The following is a 19,177-nucleotide window of genomic DNA, read 5'->3' on the forward strand; positions in this document are numbered from 1 at the left end:
AGAATGTTCAGTACTTTGAACTCCACAATTACCGCATTGTGGAATGTGCAACTCATTGAATGAAGAGTGACATTTTTAAATTACATTTGATTTTGAGTCTAGTTTCATCTTAATAATGTTGTCCTCCAGCACTGGAAGGAGTTTAAAACTATTTAGGGAAGAAGTAAAAATGGGAACCTGTGGCCTTGGCTACACTTACCCGGTAGTTCGGCGGCGAGCGATCGAACTTCTGGGTTCGACTTATCGCGTCTAGTCTGGACGCGATAAGTCGAACCCGGAAGTGCTCGCCGTCGACTGCGGTACTCCAGCTCGGCGAGAGGAGTACCGCGGAGTCGACGGGGGAGCCTGCCTGCCGAGTGTGGACCAAGGTAAGTTCGAACTAAGGTACTTCGAACTTCAGCTACGTTATTCACGTAGCTGAAGTTGCGTACCTTAGTTCGAATTAGGGGGGTAGTGTAGACCTGGCCTGTGTATTACTGTGTGTATTGCTTTATTGTTGCAGGATGTGGTTTAACTACAGAGATACAGTTTTTGCTTTCTCTTCTAACTGAGACATTGCTATTGAGTACTTAAGTGAGCAGCAAGCAGGCTGTATCCTGCTATTCCCAATATACGGTGAATTTTGATGCTCTTCCCTTTCCCCTTAAAAGTTATTCACCCCGAGTGTGAAGATTAAGTGTGGAAAGCTATGTGTGAGTGCTGTTTAATTGGAGAAGTGTGTCTTACCACTTCTGTTTTATTCATATGCAGGGCTGGCTCCAAGTTTTCTGCCGCCCCAAGCGGAGAAGGGGAAAAAAAAAAAGCGGCGGCAGCGCAATCGAACCACTCCACTCTTCGGCGACAGTTCGGCGGCGGCTTCACTCCCTCTCTTCCTCTACGGTGGCACTTTGGCGGCAGCTCAAAGAGGAAGAGAGGGACTGAGGGACTCGCCGCCGAATTCCTGCCGAAGACCCGGACATGCCGCCCCGATAGCGGGCGGAGTGCCACCCCTTTGTATTGGCCGCCCCGAGCACCTGCTTCTTTAGCTGGTGCTTGGAGCCGGCCCTGTTCATATACCATGGAAGTTGACAAGTTTTGAATTAGGGGAGAGTCAGATCAGCATTGTTCAATGGGAGACATAGGATTACTTGAAGATGTTTTGATGATAATGAACCTGCACTGATCTTTGGACATGTCTTGTTCTAACTAATAGGACTTAAGTGTACAAGCTTCTCCATCCTACTTTGCTAAAATGACTCAACAAAAATCTGGAGGGACCACCTGTAGGGTTGTAAAGGAAGTTCAGCTACTATGGCCAATTCATCTTTGGCCTCTGCTAGGATTGCCAATACAGGTGCCAGGAGTATGAAATGTAATGGTATTTTTCTGATGTAGGCACGTGACCACTGGGAACTGATATGAGACTACCAAAATCACTTTACGGCGGTCACCAGGCCATCATTCAGTCCTAAGACTTTGGGTTACCATTGTGCTAGGCCAGGTTCAGATCTGTGGCTTAGAAGTGAATGGCTCTGAATTATAAAGCACGTGTTTCTTTCAAGTGATTTCTCCCCTCTCCCCACCAATAGCTTTTTGTACCACTAAATCTGTCAATACTGCTCATCAGAAGTAGCTTTCTTTTTAAAAGGTTTATTTAGTGCAAATTTAAATGACATATTTGAGTACACTATGTTTATGCATATCCTGCAGTTTACATGTTACAACTCTCACATCCATTCAGTTCTGGAATTTGAAGTCCAGGTGAAGCTGATGTTGGAGCAGGGTGCCAGGGATTGTCTTGCATTTAGAGGTGGCTTTGGGATGCTAGTATTAAATATCAGTATGGTCTATGGAAGAATCGGGCTATGTTTTCAGTACTGGTATTTGTTTATGCTGAGTATAGTGATACTCATCATGTATGAGATGTATGTTTAAAACTATTTAATAAATTGAGAGTTTTGTTCAAAGGGGAAAGATTGGAACTACAGCTTTCATTTTAATCTGGACCAGTGACAGTGCTGTTTGGTGTGGCTCCTCCTGGGAGACCAGCAACCCCACTCTACCCTTTGAGCAAGGGTTGGAGGAGGAAAGCTGATCTGGGAAGAAAAATGGGTGAATCATAAGCAGTGATCAGTGAGCTGTGGGGCTTGACTGAGCCTTTAAATGTTGACTGTCAAACTGTTTAAAGTAAAGAAGTTCAATCCAAAAGGAGTTCAGGAGAAAGCAAGGTTTGGTAGAGCAGTGTACAGAAAGGAGAGCCCTGCCCAGGGAAGTTAAGGAGTAACCAGGAGAAATTGTAATAAAGTTCAGCTTTTCAAGTGATTCCTCATTCCCATTCAGACTACAATATAGTGTAGTACAAATAAAAACACTAGAAAGGCAGCTGCTAATGTCTGTTTCATATTGTTTTGTACCATCTGAGTCACTCCATTAGGGAAGTCGCAACTTCTCCTATTAATATACTTGTTCCAAGCATATGATCAGTTATGTCCTAAAATAAATTCTAAACTGCCTCATTTTAAGTCAACAATATTTTTTCTGGAAGTTAAAATATTAAAATCAAATCAAACCAGGGTTGAAATATTTACTTTGATATTCATGAACTACAGATTCAATACTGTCCTACATCAGCTTTACAGGGTAACCAAGTGACTGACTTAGATTAAATTCTCTCTTGCTATCTTGGTGGATACAGCTAACATTCTACTGGAACTTAGGTCAGTGCCTAAAATAACCTTGCTTAATTGCAAGCTGCAAGTGTCTCAGGAAATTCCAGTTAGGAGTCAGAGAACTGCATGACTGGGAAACTACTACTGTAATTTGGAACACATCGAGGACGAGTAGACTGGCCTAAACTCGATCTGCACAATAGCACAGGTACTGGCAGCAGATCATTTGATATATTTGAAATTTCTTCCATGTTAAGCGTAAGCATTTGACTCAGCACTGAAAATGGCTTGGGTTACACATAGTCTGTGGCTTAATTGTCTGACTTTTAAATGTTTGCTGATTGGGAGTAACTGCTTTAGCTGAAGAAAGAAAATGGAACAGTTAAATTTTTGCAAAGCTGATGACTGAAAATCCCTTCTTCCAGTACAATTCAGGTAGGACACTGTTAATGTGAAATATTTTACAAAATGTTGGTACTGTCTTAAAACTATTTAATAGCAGGTTTTGCAAACCTTTCCCACTGCAAGACCTAAATGCTTTCTTGTACTGCAAATCCTTGTTTACTTTTAAAGTAGAATTTGATGCCCTACAATTTATTTGTTCAGAATGATGCATTTTATTCCTTTATGCACTGTAATTTTAACTTGCAAAACCAATTGATCTTTTCCCCTGTAGATGAATCTTTTCTTTATCTTGAGAGAATTATCAAAAATTCTTTCATTCTCTGATATTTTGCATAATATCAAGTTTTTGCAATCACTGCAATAATTTGAGTAGGAAAGAAATGGGCACAAAAAGTTTTATACATTTCAGCAAGAGACTATCGCTCTTTACTAGTATTTTTCCCCCCCAGGTGAAATTTAAATGCTTACCTGTCTGAAAGCTCTATGACATCACTCAGCTTACTGTTTAGAGGTCACAGTATAATTAGAAATAGACGTTGCAGTATTATTATTATTATTACATTGCTCTGGTTAAAACTTCAACCTATAAAGAGTGTTTGCAGTGTTGTAGCCTTGTTGGTCCTAGGATACATGAGAGACAAGATAGCTGAGGTAATATCTTGTATTTGATCAACTTCTGTTGGTGAAAGAGACCAGCTTTCAAGCTCCACAAAGCTCTTCAGGTCATCCCAGACCTGAAGAAAAGCTCTGTGGAGCTTGAAAGTTTGGCAGTTCAAGATGTTGCATGAGTACCTGGTCCTTGGAGACCTTAAGGTTTGAGATAGACCATTCAGCAGTGTCTGTCCTCTCTGCAAATGTATTCATCCACAAAGAGAGTGCAGGAACTTTCAGTTTGCTACGAGAATGTTCTTGATTTTAAAGGTTTGCGTTGGACTAAGATCTTTTTTCTTTCCTGCAGTTTAGCAGAAGTTAGGTTTGAATGAGAGCTAGTTGGCTGATGATCAATTTGTATAAGGTAGGGGTGATGCCAGTGAAATAGGAAAACATTCAGAGCAGATAGAAGAAGTGATAACCCCTCAGCTGAGTAAGCAGATGTCACTGACTTTTCATAAGCTTTACAGTTTAGAGATCCATTTGGATCCTCAGTAGTCCAGGCACTATAAACAGGAGTTTTCCTTTCATCTTTGCTTGTTAAGAAAGTTGTGACCTTTCGTATACGATGATGATGATGATGATGAGATCAATTCATGCTTTTTGTCCATAAGGGCTTCACTAAAAGTCTGTTCAAAAATTTCTACTAGTACAAAATTCAGCTTCCCGCTTCCTTACAGTTGTTTCTCTCAAGGTGCCTATTACATCAGTGTTCTGTAATCTGCACTGATTTCTTGTTTGTTTTCCCCATGATATTAAAGGTGTTGATTTTGATCAATAAATTCCTATAAGTGTTGTGTCCTGTCTGTTTTAAAGAGCATTTTTCTCTTGATGCTCCATCCTGATACGGGAGATCAGCTAGGTGGCTCTCAGTGGCAGTCTCCATGGAGACTGGAGACAGTGTGCTCACTAAAAATTGTTTACCTTATTGAACATAAGAACAGCCATACTGGGTCAGACCAAAGGTCCATCTAGCCCAGTATCCAGTCTTCCAACAGTGGCCAATGCCAGGTGCCCCAGAATGAAAGAACAGAACAGGTAATCAAGTGATCCATCCCCCTGTTGCCCATTCTCAGCTTCTGGCAATCAGAGGGTAGGGGGACACCATCTCTGCCCCCATACTGACTAACAACCATTGATGGACCTATCCTGCATTAACTTATCTAGTCTTTTTTTAACCCTGTCATAGTCTTGGACTTCACAACATCCTCTGGCAAGGAGTTCCACGGGTTGACTGTGTGTTATGTGAAAAAATACTTCCTTTTGTTTGTTTTAAACCTGCTGCCTATTAATTTCATTTGGTGACCCCTAGTTCTTGTGTTATGAGAAGGAGTAAATAACACTTCCTTATTTACTTTCTCCACACCAGTCATGATTTTATAGACCTCTATTATCCCCCCCCCTTGTCATCTCTTTTCCAAGCTGAAAAGTCCCAGTTTTATTAATCTCTCTTCATACAGAGGCCCTTACAGACCCCTAATCAATTTTGTTGCCCTTTTCTGAACCTTTTCCAATTCCAATATATCTTTTTTGAGATGGGGCAACCACATCTGTACACAGTATTCAAGATGTGGGTGTAGCATGGATTTATATAGAAGCAATATGATATTTTCTGTCTTATATCTATCTTTTTCTTAATGATTCCCAAAATTGTTAGCTTTTTTGATTGCTGCTGCATATTGAGTGGATATTTTCAGAGAACTATCCACAAGGATTCCAAGATCTCATTCTTGACTGATAACAGCTAATTTAGATGCCATCATTTTATATGTATAGTTGGGATTATGTTTTCCATTGTGCATGAATTTGCATTTATCAATGTTGAATTTCATCTGCCATTTTGTTGTCCATCACCCAGTTTTGTGAGATCCTTTTGTAGCTCTTCGCAGTCTGCTTAGTACCTAACTATCTTGAGTAGTTTTGTATCACCTGCAAATTTTTCCACCTCACTATTTACCTTTTTTTCCAGATCATTTATGAATATGTTGAATAGGACTGCTCCCAGTACAGACCCCGGGGGGACACAAATATTTATCTCTCTCCATTCTGAAAACTGACCATTTATTCCTACTCTTTGTTTTCTATCATTTAACCAGTTACCAATCCACGAGAGAACCTTCTCTCTTATCCCATGACAGCTCACTTTGCTTAAGAGCCTTTGGTGAGAGACCTTGTCAAAGGCTTCCTGAAAATCTAAGTACACTATATCCACTGGATCCCCCTTGTTCACATGCTTGTTGACCCCCTCAAAGAATTCTAGTAGGTTGAGGCATGATTTCCCTTTACAAAAAACATGTTGATTTTTCCTCAGCAAATTATGTTCATCCAGGTGTCTGAAAACGTTGTTCTTTACTATAGTTTCTGAAGTTAGGCTTGCTGGCCTGTAATTGCGGGGATCACCTCGAAGCTCTTTTTAAAAATTAGTGTCACATTAGCTATCCTCCAGTCATCTGGTATAGAAGCTGATTTAAGTGATAGGTTACAGACCACAGTTAATAGTTGTGCAATTTCACATTTGAGTTCCTTCAGAACTCTTGGGTGAATACCATCTGGTCCTGATGATTTATTACTGTTTAATTTATCAATTTGTTCCAAAATCTCCTGTAATGATACCTCAACCTGGGACAGTTCCTCAGATTTGTCACCTAGAAAGAATGGCTCAGGTTTGGGAATCTCCCTCACATCCTCAGCTGTGAAGACTGATGTAAAGAATTAATTTAGTTTCTTCGCAATGGCCTTGTCATCCTTGAGTGCTTCTTTAGCATCTCGATCGTCCAGTGGTCCCACTGGTTGTTTAGCAGGCTTCCTGCTTCTGATGTACTTAAAAAAAATTTGGCTATTATTTTTTGAGTCTTTGGCTAGCTGTTCTTCAGATTTTTCTTGGTCTTCCTAACTATATTTTTACACTTCATTTGCCAGAGTTTATGCTCCTTTCTATTTTCCTCACTTTTAACTTCCACTTTTTTTATATTGATTGAAGAGTCCTACTTTTTTTTTTTTTTTTTTTAAACCTTCAGGGCATTTTGCTAGGCCTACCTAATCACTTAGGCTCCTCTCTCCTCTGGGGGAGTTTTGAGTTGTTGCTGTGGTTTGTGGAGGTGCTTTCTTTTGCAGTTCTTTTGAGTTAACACTGTCACTTACTGAAATTTCTCTTTGTTTTACAATTAAGGAGGCGAGAGGTGCACTTTATATATATATACATTTCCTACTGCTTTGCTCCCATTAGCAGCATTCATGCTTACTGTGCCACCTCCTTTTCCCGGACTCCTCTCTGAGATTCAGGCCATTTAATCAGGATTCTGCTTCAGCTATCCATGTTGAAGGGCCAGGAATCTTCCAGAAAGACTCTTTAAATATTTTTGAAGGATTTGATTTAGTTTTGCCCGAATTGGGGACAAATTTCACAGTTCAGAGTTGAGTTCAGTTTCGATTTTTCAGTCTGCAAAAGTGGGCTTAAAATCTAGTAAAAATGGGTTTTCTTGTGAGATTTCCTGGAAATTCTGTCCTTAATCAAGCTATAAGGGTGTCATAAGGAGGATGGAGAAAACTTGTTCACCTTAGCCTCTAAGGATAGAACAAGAAGCAATGGGCTTGAACTGCAGCAAGGGAGGTCTAGGTTGGACATTAGGAAACATTCCTAACTGTCAGGGTGGTTAAACACTGGAATAAATTGTCTAGGGAGGTTGTGGAATCTCCATCTCTGGAGATATTTAAGAGTAGGTTAGATAAATGTCTATCAGGGATGGTCTAGACAGTATTTGGTCCTGCCATGCAGGCAGGGGACTGGACTCGATGACCTCTCGAGGTCCCTTCCAGTCCTTGAATCTATGAATAAATAGAAGTCAAAACAGGTTTTCTTGAAGTATTTTGGCACTCCCTTTCTATCTAGAACCTGGAATTGCAAAGGCTCACAATTAAAGATGAAAAATGATAGGAATTTGGAGAAATTCATCCCATTTTCTAACCTAAAAAAGGAGGTTTGGTTCAAGTTTTGATGCATCGTTGAGGGGTAGAAACTGGTTTTGCCTTCCTTACCTTTGATGTTCCAGGTTATGATATGAGAGAGTCACACATCTGCTCAATCACAACATTGTATCCCCATCATCCTATGTTAATATGGTGAAGCAATTGTTTGTACAGGCTTTTGGATCTTTTCTAATATAGTTGTGGCTGACAGGAGTTTGCCTATGGGCCATTTTGATTATCATTTGAATTGCTAGTTATAAGGGAAAGGACTGTGACACGGTGTGCCTAGGGCAGCCCTCAATGGAAATCTCAAGGTCAGGGCAGGCTACAAAAGGGAGAGCAGATATTCCCAAGACTGTTTATAGCCTTTTGCCATGCAGCTTGATTTCCTTTGTTCCAAACACAAGCTGCGGAGCACATGGCCTGGAAGCCAGAGAGTTCTGTCCATAGGCGTGCCCCTGCATGCCTTGCTGAGTCATAAGGTATATCCCTTGCCTTCTCTCAGTGAATCAGTTATATAGCTGATATCCCTTGATGGGCTGTCAAGCAGACTAGGCATTGCTAACGCCAATCTGTTTGGGGGTGTCACCCAGATGCACAGCACAAGTTTGGAACTACAGACATACCATACATATAACTTATAATACAAAGATGATACAAATGCATAAATTAGATTATCATAGTTAGTAAATTATAATTTTTTGCAGATACCTTACATGGCATATCTGGCACAAACCATTGCAATTTTACATTATTGATATTCATAATATCCTCAAGTGTCCCCCAGATTCCATACAGCGTCACCCCATGCAAAATTGATGCTGAAAGGGGTGTTCCTGGACACTGCTGAATGCATCACAGGAATTTTCCATTCTAGGTCCTATATTACATTTTCAGTTTACATCACAGGTATTAATGTACAGCTGAAATAGGTCATCAAAATCATGTCTGACTAAATCAGGGTGTTTATATACAGCTAGCTTCATTTTATGAAAGTCTTTCTCATCTGATGATACTCTAGACCTTACTGCTTTCAAGGATGTAATTACCTTGGCATTTAGCCATGACAGCCATGTGGTAGTGTGCCTCAGTTTTCCTTTCTATACAGTAGACTAGATTTGTAAAGGTTTCTGTGCTGTGCCAAGTTTCAAGCTTGCTTACAGGTATCAGCTGTAACATTTCATTACTCCTAAGGCTTTCCAGCATACAGTGTGTTCTTTCCAATCTGTTTACAGGCTTTTCTCAACTCCTTCTGAGTTTCACTTACATCCAGAATCACCTCTGGCACATCAAGAGTCTTTTCATATAACCATGGAGTTTAGCATCTTGCCTGAAAGGGGGTTAAAGGGTTAGAGGCACTCTCCCTCTGCAGCTTTCCTCACTGGCAATATGCAGGTTCCTTCTTGGGGTTCAGTTAAGTCCAGAACCACCTCTGGGTCAACTGAAATATCCCTCAACCATCATAGGCTGAGAGGTACCCTCTGTCTGCTCCACAGACAGAGGACTGGAAGTCAGTAGCGTAGCTAGCTGGCTGAGGGGAAGCTGCCGCTTCCCCACAGCACAATTTCCCAAAGCGTCGCCTTTCCAAAAGCTGCCAGAGAAGCGGGGGGGTTTGCGGGCAGCATGCGACCCGCAGCGCAGCCATGGGAGGGCGCCGGGCGCGCGGCCGGAGGAGTGGGGGTGTGTGGGTGTGGGCGTGAGCGGAATGCGGCCCTCAGGACGGCCGGCAGCCGCTGCCGGAGGAGTGACGGGGGGTGCAGGCTGGCGGCCTGGCGGGTGTGTGGCCGGAGGAGCGGAGGGGTGTGGCGCAGCTTGCAGCAGCTACATTCACCTCCTGTGAGATTCTGTGTCTCTCTCTCCAGCTTGCTTGGTTCTTTCCTCAGCTTGCCTGGCTCCCTCCTCAGCTTCTTTTTCCAGCTGGGCCAAGGCTTGCTTCTCTTGCATCCAAAGTTCTGCCATTTCTCTCTCATGCTGACGATGTTGGCTATCTCTCGGGGCTTGCAGTTTTGATTGTGGATCATGCATTGTGACTATCTTCAACCTTTAACACTCTGTTTTAAATTTCAAATTTGGAATAGCATGGGTTCCTGATCCAAAACCCAAATGATCTGGTTCTGTGGATCCTGTCAACTAGACCAATGTGACTCGGTGGTGCCTAGGGCAGCCCTCACTGGAAATGCCAAGGTCAGGGCAGGCTGCAAAAGGGAGAGCAGATACCCACCAGTCTTGGGAGTAACACTGAAGTTAAACTCCCCAACCAGTCACCAACTGTGCTTCTGATCCCCACCCTGGTTATCAAGAAGCAAAAAAAGAAATCACACAGCCCCCTTTATTGCGTTCCAGTTCCCTGGCTCCCAATCAGCACCTAGGTCCAGTACAGTGAGGAGGTGTTTGTTTTGTTTGTTTTGTTTGTTTTGTTTGTTTGTTTTAAACTTTGCTCACATATACCAAATGGTCAGCCACATTACCAGGTCAGTGTAGGTCTGGATCTTACCCAAAATACCATGCTGCCAGCCAATCCTTTAGTGTCTAAAATTAAAAGTTTATTATAAAGAAAAAAGACCAGGAGAGAGCTGTTAAATGGTAAGACAGACACATACATACAAAGACTTCAAAGTACATCAGGTTCCTAGCAGTATTGGGGAGTTTGCTGGTTTGAAAGTCCCTCTGGAACACATCCATAGCTTGGATGGGTCATTCAGTCATTTGTTCAGAGCTTCGTTGGTAGAAAGGTTACTCCAGAGGTAAGAAGTGGGAATGATGACAAAATGAAGAAGGTGCAGCTGCCTTTTGCCATGCAGCTTGATTTCCTTTGTTCCAAACACAAGCTGCTCAGCACCTGGCCTGGAAGCCAGAGAGTTCTGCCCATAGGCGTGCTCCTGCATGCCTTGCTGTCATAAGGTGTATCCCTTGCCTTTCCCCAATGAGTCAGTTATATAGCTGATGTCCCTGAATGGATTGTCAAGCAGGCTAGGCAGTGCTAATGCCAATCTGTCTGGAGGTGTCACCCAGATGCACAGCACAAGTTTGGAACTACAGACATACCATATATGTAACTTATAATACAAAGGTGATACAAACACATAAATTAGATTATCATATTTGGCAAATTATAACATTTTTGTAGATACCTTACATGTTGTATCTGGCACAACTCATTGCAATTTTACATTATTGATATTGATAATATCCTCAAGTGTCCCCCAGATTCCATACAGCACCACAAGGACAAAGAAAGAAATGTACTGTAGTTAGGTATAGTATATACCTGATCTGTGTTCAGTGCTGCTTCAAGAAGTTCTTGCTTTAATGCTTCATCCTAGCATGAGCCTCTTGAAGAGGCATCAAAATGATACCCTGCTGAGAGAGGATCCATGCAAAGCATTTGAAATCTGTGTATTTATCTTTGGAAGTTCAATAAAAAGTTTTATTTTTAAAACCTTCCTCCTTTCAGTCTCCCCCGAATTTTCTACTTGCTGCTGGAGCACACAGACCATAAAAAATGAAGGAGCATATAGTATTCAAAATGCTGCATCTCAGGAGAGAAGAGAACTATTCAAACCTTTGATTTTCTTTTTCTGCAGACCATTAAAATTGCTATTTAGTTAGAAAATGTCCTGAATAATAAGTCTTTTAAAATGTAAAATACATTGAATAAATGGAGTGGGGGAAAAAAGTACAAAATCCCCCGAGGATGTAATTCTTTGACTCCTGACCTAGATTTCATGGTCGTATAGCCAGGGTTGCTACAATTGGCTTTCCTCAGAAAAGCTGTGTGTTAGAACTATTGGTCTTACTTTCAATTTGATAGCATATGGCCAATCATGCTGGAGTTAAAGTTAATGGCGAAACTCCCACTAACTTCAGCTGGAAGACTAAATGTTCGTTAGGGTTCACTGAATGATACCAGTATCCATGACTCTCGTTAGCATGTTATGCAATCGTACCTAAATATTAGGGATGATATTTGAAGTGAAATAAGAAACATCCGAAAATAAAAATGTTTAATAATCAAAATAAGTATAATTATTTACTTATTTTAATAGTTGTTTAAAATTGTTAAACTCAAGTACTCCTTACTCAATGCTAAATTCAGGCAGAACTGGAATACAGTTTCCTTTGAGCTAAGTTAGTCTCACTGTACACTATTTGCACATTTTCAATGCTTTTTTACTCTGCTCTTCCAACAGTTTTCCAACTGGACAGAAATATAATGTAAAATCACTTTCTCAAGGAAATGTCTCTTTATTTGAAAACAAAAACCTTAATTCATTTCTCCCACACTCTCACTTTTTTCTTTTAAATAACACTGCTCTATAGCCAAAATGCTTCTGAAATAAATGTAGTCAAACTTTACTAATTCTGGGTCACTGAGAACGAAAATGATGCTTAAAATTGTTGATTGGCTCTAGTTTTCAAGATATGCTACTGGGTCAGTATATACGACCCTTGACTTGAGAATGGCGGAGGATAAGTGAGTTATAAAGGGAAGGGATCTCAATTTAACCAGAAATGACTAAAATACATCTTTGACTGGATCTATGAATAAATCTATGACTGGGTTTGGACAGTACTTGCTTTTTAGGCAAAACAATGAATGATGCAATCTGAAGCTGGTATTGCATCATACATGATATGAATTGCATCATGTTATTCCTAGGAGTCATGGATGATGCAATCATAACGAAGCTTACATCACTCTGGTGAACAAATTGCCCTATATCAGCTCTAGAAATCATACAGTGTCATGCTCTCTTATTTGTCAGTGTTTGATTTTGCAAAAAGGGACACATTTCTTTTTAGCCAAAGTCAGCAGAGATGCCTCGTACTTGTGTGAACAGTGCAGATAACTTCTGCTATGTTTGTGGTGAAGTGACTTTTGCATCGCAAAAGCGCAGTATAACCACTATGGTTAAGAAAGCCTATCACCTTTATTTTGGCTGCAAAACTGGAGATCAGGACAAGAGGTGGGCCCCACACATATCCTGCAACACTTGTGCAACAAATCTTCGACAGTGGTTGAACAGGAAAAGGAAATCTATGCCTTTTGCAGTGCCAATGATTTGGAGAGCGCCAACAGATCAAACCAGCAATTGTTACTTCTGCATGGTGCCTCCAGTTGGGAAAGGTGTGTCAAAGAAGAAAAAGTGGACTGTGCATTATCCAAACATTCCATCAGCTATATGCCCAGTACCCCACGGAGAAGGACTGCCGGTTCCTGATGCACCAGAATCATTCTCACTTGAGTCAGACGAGGAAGAGGATGAAACTTCTGGTCCTGAACCATCAATGTCACAGGAGCCACATTTTGTCCCATCCTCGTCCTCTGGACCACACCTCATAACACAAGGTGAACTGAATGACCATGTCAGGGATTTGGAACTACCCAAGAGTAAGGCAGAGCTGTTGGGCTCCAGACTACAGCAGTGGAATCTCCTGGCAGGTGATGTTAGGGTTTCCATGTTCCGTGATCGTCAAAAGGATCTTGTCCCATTCTTCTTCATGGAAGGTGATCTTGTAGCCTGCAACAACATCAATGGTGTGATGGCAGCCCTCAACATCGTTCACGATCCAGATGAGTGGAGACTGTTCATTGATTCATCGAAGACAAGTCTTAAAGCTGTTTTACTGCATAATGGCAATGTTTTGCCAACAATTCCAGTTGGTCATGCAGTCCATATGAAGGAAACCTATGACAACATGAAACAACTTTTGAGGTGTATGACCAACATCAGTGGCAGCTCTGTGGCGATTTGAAGGTTGTTGCTCTCTTGCTTGGTCTGCAGACTGGATACACAAAGTACTGCTGTTTTCTCTGCGAATGGGATAGCCGTGCAAGAGATTCCCACTATATCAAGAAAGATTGGCCACTCCGACAGTCATTGGAGTCTGGGAGGAAAAGTGTTCAGCATCCACCACTTGTTGAATCAAGGAAGATTTTGTTACCACCCTTACATATCAAGGTGGGTCTGATGAAGAACTTTGTCAAGGCCATTGACAAAACACAAGCAGCTTTCAAGTACCTCCGTGAAGCTAAGATAAAGGAAGGTGTCTTTGTTGGTCCTCAGATTCGTGAACTTCTTCGAGATGATGAATTTGACCATGCACTGCGTGGCAAGGAAAAGACGGCATGGAAAGCCTTCCAGTTAGTGGCAATAAATTTTCTCGGAAACAACAAGGCAGACAACTACAGGTTGTTGGTGGAAAACCTCCTCAAGGCATACAAAAACCTTGGTTGCAACATGTCAATAAAGATACATTTTTTGCACTCTCATCTAGATTTTTTTCCACCGAACTGCGGAGCAGTGAGCGACGAGCACGGCGAGCGATTTCACCAGGACATTGCAACAATGGAGAAGTGCTATCAGGGCAAATGGAGCCCATCAATGCTTGCAGACTATTGCTGGACAGTGACAAGAGATGCTCCATTTAATGAATACAAGAGACAAGCCAAGAAGTGCCGAGTAGACACTGAATAGGACTAAACTATGTACATAATAGTTTTTTGCCTTTTGTTTCATAATAAATTTTATTTATATAACCCTTTTGCTGATTTTTAAAGTGTTACATAAACAGGACAGGTGAAATATTATCATGTAAAGCAACCATAAACACATGAAAAGACCTAGGTTTACAATTTATGATTAAAACTCTACTATCTACACAATATACATAGACATAAAATGTAAAAACTTAAATATCTTAGAAACAGTAGCCAATCAGTTGTTTTAATTGTCATATTTGAATTCAGCACATCAAAATACATAATAAATAGCACATTTTATCTCTGAAGCAGATGACGTCTCAAAAATTGTAGACCAGTGTAATTACACACAATAGAATCACACTCAGAGTTCAGTTAGCAGGTCACTGGGTGACAGGTTGAAACTTATTAGATCCAAAGAGCCCTGTGCAGTACCGGGCTTACAATGAGGCCGGGCCCACACTCAGAAGGGGCCCTGGCACCCGGACCGTGGCCCCGTCCCCCAGCCCTGCCTGCGCTCCGCCTCAAGGCCCTGCCTACTGCTCGCTCCTCTCCACCTCTCCCCCATGCTTGCTGCTGTCTGCCTCCTCCCCTGTGTGCAAGTAGCAGGCGGGGCCTCAGGGGAAAGAGGCCAAGTGGGGGTGGATGGAGCGTGGGTGGGAGAAGGGACAATGGAGCCACAGTCTGGGTGCCAGAGCCCACAAAAGCCCTGTTGATCTTGGTTCAAGACCCACAGACTCTGATATCACTCCCTCCCAAAGGGGTGCCCTCAGGGCAACGTGGCACCAGACTTTTCAGGGTGATATTTATGGAACCCTTGCACAAGTGTAGGTGCATGTATATTTCCCACAAGTTCCCTGGTGCACTTCTCAAGGCCATATCCCTAAGAGTCAACAAGATACCATAGCCCACCACACTTACATTTAGAATCCAGGATTTTGTGAACCACATATTCCTCGTGGCCCTGTACCAGTAGAGGAGATGGCTGGGTCCTGTGAAGAAAAAGGTTTTCTGTGTAGCGTTTCAAAATTGATACATGAAACACTGGGTGAATCTTCAGAGACTAAGATAGTTGTAGTTCAAAGGTGACTGGATTAACCTGCTGCAGGATCTTAAAAGGGCCAAGGAATTGAAAGTCCAGTTTGTGATTAGGTCTGTTTGTGTGGAGATATGGTCTGGCTCTCCACAAAGTTTGTCCCACTGAGTAGGTTGGGCCTTGCTGTGGATGCTGGCTTGCATGTCATTAATAGTCTGCTCTTGGATTTTCCAGGTGTCCTGTCATTTCTTCTTGGGCCCAGTGAATCTACTCTTTCACATCTGAGGCTGCTGGGTTGGGAGAGGACACAAGTAATTGTAGTTGGAATTGGGGTTTGTACCCATTGTTGATTTAAAAAGGGAGGGGGGGGGCTTTGACCTGTAGACACATTGTCTGTGTTGTTGTAGGCAAATTCTGCATAGCAGAAATGAAGACCAATCATCCTGGTAGTGATTGAAGTACCGTCACAGATACTGCTCAAGAATTTGATTGGCTCTTTCTCTTTGGCCATTGGACTATGGATGGTAAGCAGAGAAGAGACATGTGGACTCCCAGCCGGCGAGAACAACTTGCAGATAAATCCTTGGGCCAGGTCCTCCTGGAGGTACTCTTGGTTCTGACAAGGATATTATTGCTCCTGGCTGCCGCTCTATGGGGCAGTCATAGTCCTGGTGTGGAGGGAGAATTTCCACATTCTTATTTTCAAAGACATCAGTTGCTATTTGCTATTTTTGAAGGAAGTTCAGATGCAGCATCAGTGGAAGGTTCTGCCTGGATAGCTGATACCATCTGAACCTCTTGAAGTACAGATGCGATTCCCAACAGTGCTGTCTATGAAACTCTGGTGGAAAACAGACTTCCTGTGCTTGCCACCAAATGAGCGGATTGTCAGTTGTGCCTGAGTCAATGAGGGTTGGTAGGATGAGATTTTTCAGGGATGCCCCAGGTATGTGGAAATGGATTGGCACCTGCAAGTGGGGAGCCCTTGGGTGGGGCTCCAGATGTGTTCCAGTCAAGACTGAAATGCGGGGGAGCTCTTTTCCCTGGAGATCATATCGGGCATGTAGAAATGGAGCAACCTGACTCACTGCAGCAGAAACAGAGATGGTATTGGCATCATCCATCCTTTTCTATGGGGGGTGAGCTCTTTACTGCCCACATTCACCTACATTCACTCTGCAGGAGGCACTGGTGAAAGGGTCACAGTACCTGGATTAGAGAGTTGCAAGACCCCCATTTTTTCTTCTTTGTTCCCATAACCATTTATCTAAATGGACAGCAAGATCCATGAGGATATCCAGACTCATGGGCATCTCTCCCTGGCTAACTTGTCTTTAATATCTTCTTGCAGGCCCCACTGGAACCATTACATTTGTGCTGCCTTGTTCCAGTCTGTGTCGTACGTAAGGTGGCAGAATTGTGCAGCATAGGAGGCAACAGTTCTCTGCCCCTGATGGTCCTTCCTTAGGACAGCCTCCGCTTTTTGAGCTGAGTGCAGATCATCAAATAGTACTGACATGCCTTGGAGAAAGACAGTACTGGGCTGTCACACTCCAAGAAGGGGAAGCCCAGTCTAAGGCTTCCCAGGACAGCAGGCTGATGACCAGGCTCAACTTTGCACAATCAGTAATATTGAACTGAGGGTGCCTCATGAACAGGAGGCGACACTGGTTTATAAAACCCCGGAATTTCTGGCAATTACCATCAAATGGTTCTGGCAGCTGTATCAGGGAACAGGGCTGCCTGAACCAGGCCTGGAGTCTGGCATTTTTGGCATGCAACTCTGACTTGGTCCTGGAATAGCTGGTTCTCCAGGCTGGATGACATGGGCCTGCAGGGGTCAGTTGTCCCCTGAAGGCAGGTGGCCAACTCAAGTGTGTCTGGCGCTTCTGAAGGGTTAGCCAGGTCCATTTTGCTGGTCCCGGGACCACTTCTGTGGCCTATGTGGTCCAGGCAAATTGTCATGACTGGGACATGGGCGGTCTGACCTAGCAGTTAGAGCAGGGGTCGGGAATCAGGCCGGGTCCAATACCAGGAGGCCAGAGGGCAAACTGGATGTCAGGAGGCAATCAGGGTCAGGTTGCCAGAAGATCAGCAGCATGATTAGATATTGCTGGAGAAGCAGCTCTAAGCGAGTTAACCCAGTTCTGCCTGGATAGGCATCAGCTACGGACAGCTTCCTGTTCCTGCGCTGCGTTTCAATAGGAGCTGTGAACCAATCAGGACCCCCAGTATTCTACCAATCAGCTCCCAGGACTCATTTGTCAGAGTTCAGGTCCCAATTCTGATGACCGTTAGCCAGTTAGTGAGTGGCAGTTTCCCGAGGCCTGTGGACATTGGTTCAAGATCTGGTGTCCCTAACAGAAAATGATGATAATCTGTTCTCCTTTCCAGAGGCACCAACTTTCTACTGTGCTGGCAGGTTATAATTGGACCCTGTTTAGGTTTGTTTTTTTAATCTGCAAGAAGCAGCAGAAATTAGAGAGAAGAAGAAGTTAGATAAACAAACCCTACCACAGATCTGAGATTAAAAATGGAAATAGAGGGGAATATGGAAGACAAAACAGATCTTTTTAAAATTTCTCTTTTCCTGTCAATCCACTCATCAGAAACACTCTCAGCTATGCTCTTAAGTATGCTGTAGTGCAAGAGAGATTTGGAATCATTATTATTCATATGGCACAATAAATAGACAATGTCTTTTACATGACACACGACAGAGGTCCCTGCCATAAGAACTAAATTCACATTGATTTGAAACGTGTGTGTATGTTGACGACTAATGCAACATTCTGCTGTTTAACTAGGCTTACTTATTTTTTATTTGTTACTTGAAACCTCATATTTCAAAGCTGAAGCTGCCTCTCCCAGAAATCTCTCTCATTCCATCAGACTGGAACTCTTCCACTTGGGGCAGCTGACCACCAGTTAAAACCCTATCGGATTCTACTGAATTTAGTAGTAAAGCGTGTCTTCCTGAAGAGTCTCTGCCAGACTGGAAAAGCTTCAGGATAACTACATGTACAGCTCTACTTGTATAAGCAATGGTGAGAGACATATTACACCAATAATGTTGCTTCTGAAGAGTCCTTATAGTTATTCCACAGACTAGGTCAACCTTGTCACCTATCCCCTGAGCATACTTTTAAAATTCTTCAGATTAAATCTGATTGCGGGGGGGGGGGGGGGGAAGAGAGGTGTCTGCCTATTGGTAGCCAGACACAGCAGTAGACCTAATCCATTGCTGCAGAGTTCCCCATATAATCGCTGGGAGTACCTCTGTGTGTGTCCTGCATGTCAAGGTAGTTAGGACTTGAATCGGGACCCTCATGGACAATTGACAACTCTACATGCTGACACCAAAAGGAGCCTTGTTCTGGCCAAACCAGTAGCAGATGTACTAAACTTTTCTTAGATGCAAGTCATATTTTATCTCTCTTATAGGTTTGTCATGTTTTTCAGGGTTGTTCCATTTGCTCACTCTCAAAATTTCTTTCTTTCAATGTATTGAAGGCTTGAATGTATAGAGAATGCTGTTTGCTACTATTATCAAATGTTTGGAGTGCAGTGAGCAAGGAAAAGTTAGGCAGGGTTACAAAAATTAAAAGGTATTTGTAGTGATTCAGGAAGTACTTGCATTTTTACAGGAAGAGTAAAGTGTTGTGTGAAGGCATCTATAAAATATTTTAAGACTGTTTGAACTGGTCCTTGCTCTTGCATTTCAGTGTGGTAGATAAATAATGTATGATGACTTTAAAGTCACATCATCATTATCAGTTCTCATTTTCCAAGTGATCACACTAAATTGGTAGTGCAAGACAATAAAATTGCTATCAGAGTCCAAGGATGAATGCAAGTCTTGAAATATACTTATCTTGTTTATTTGGTACTTGTAACATGGCTGTATGCAAAACATTCCAATATTGCCTGTTTTGAATGATTTTCAGACAAGCAGAATGCTAGGAAGATGGATGTTCTTGACCCAGA

General features: G+C 42.4%; 1 protein-coding gene across 14 annotated transcripts in view; it reads left to right on the forward strand.

Annotated features, from left to right (window-relative positions):
• AKAP6 (A-kinase anchoring protein 6) overlaps positions 1 to 19,177 on the forward strand; it is a 427,955-nt gene that overhangs the window by 153,239 nt on the left and 255,539 nt on the right. For 2 of the 14 annotated variants that reach the window (XM_065595446.1, XM_065595450.1), the window contains exon 1: positions 2,720 to 2,856. The exons of 10 other annotated variants lie outside the window; for them this stretch is intronic. The gene's annotated coding sequence lies outside the window, so the exon portion shown is untranslated. Of the gene's footprint in view, positions 1 to 2,719; positions 3,084 to 19,177 lie in introns of those variants that run through there. 2 more of the 14 variants (XM_065595447.1, XM_065595451.1) reach the window with 1 other exon arrangement.

This window comes from Chrysemys picta, chromosome 4, assembly GCF_011386835.1.
Source record: "Chrysemys picta bellii isolate R12L10 chromosome 4, ASM1138683v2, whole genome shotgun sequence".
NCBI classification, from domain to species: domain Eukaryota; kingdom Metazoa; phylum Chordata; order Testudines; family Emydidae; genus Chrysemys; species Chrysemys picta.